Here is a 977-nt window from a genome sequence, read left to right on the forward strand (position 1 = left end):
GACACTGTCAAAGAGAAACTCAAAAGATGCGACGATAATTTATTATATATTCCCTGTCTCGAGTATTTCTTTAACTGTACTTCGCAGGTAAGATAACCTATTAAATAGTTTTGTTTTGTTTTAACCACGCACGGTTTTTAAACAGTCATAATTTAAGATTTTGTACAAACACAGGACAGAATCGCTTATTTCATTCAATCCGGTAAATCCAGACATGCGGAAGTTTGGATACTACAGTAGTTATAACCACGCCCAGTTTCTCTGCCCACCATGACCTAATACACCAATCACATCAGTAGTTCAGTTAACTCTTCCCACTGTGACTTCACAGCTCGACGTCGCCCCCTTCCGGTGACATTTAATACTGTTGGTCAGATTTGAGTTCGGTACCATCAAGAATAAACCATACAATAAACAATAAAGTGCAGGACACACAACACGTGCACGACATTAGAGACAGTACAAGTGCTATAAACAACACGGATTGTTACAACGAGATCATTAAAGATTGAAAGTGGAACACAGCAAAAAAAAATTTAGGAGTGAAAAAGAATTTAGGAGTGCAGATTTAACAACAACAACAACAACAACAACGCTGTTCAAAAAAATTTTGAGTGTTACATGGCGTGCTTTCTTCCATCTAAAATGCATAGATTTTATTCTTCAGACTAATGACCCAGATAGCAGACCAACACTGAATCAAGACTGAATCAATATTAGTGCATCAACCAAACTATCACTGAATCACTGTTGAAATGTTGAAATTTAACACTGATTTCTCAGTGTAATAATGTCAATTCAACGATGATAGATGGACGTAAAATCAATATTTGTTCAACTTAAATGAAGTCGCTTATTTAACATCAAATCAAAATACAACTTATGTACAGATTATGATAAACTGGGTAACAAATCGACTTAAAACAATTAGATGGCTTGATATTCAATTTAAGCCGCACCGGTGGGGAAATGAAGCT

The 977-nt window shown here is 35.7% G+C and overlaps 1 protein-coding gene across 3 annotated transcripts in view; it reads right to left on the reverse strand.

Annotated features, from left to right (window-relative positions):
• Positions 1 to 181, reverse strand: part of gmppab (GDP-mannose pyrophosphorylase Ab) — an 8,327-nt gene extending 8,146 nt beyond the window's left edge. For all 3 annotated transcript variants that reach the window (XM_053638684.1, XM_053638683.1, XM_053638682.1), the window contains exon 1: positions 1 to 181. This exon is cut by the window's left edge and continues 52 nt beyond it. The gene's annotated coding sequence lies outside the window, so the exon portion shown is untranslated.
• Between the last annotated feature and the right edge of the window lie 796 nt (positions 182 to 977).

Source organism: Ictalurus furcatus, chromosome 12 (assembly GCF_023375685.1).
Source record: "Ictalurus furcatus strain D&B chromosome 12, Billie_1.0, whole genome shotgun sequence".
NCBI classification, from domain to species: Eukaryota; Metazoa; Chordata; class Actinopteri; order Siluriformes; family Ictaluridae; genus Ictalurus; species Ictalurus furcatus.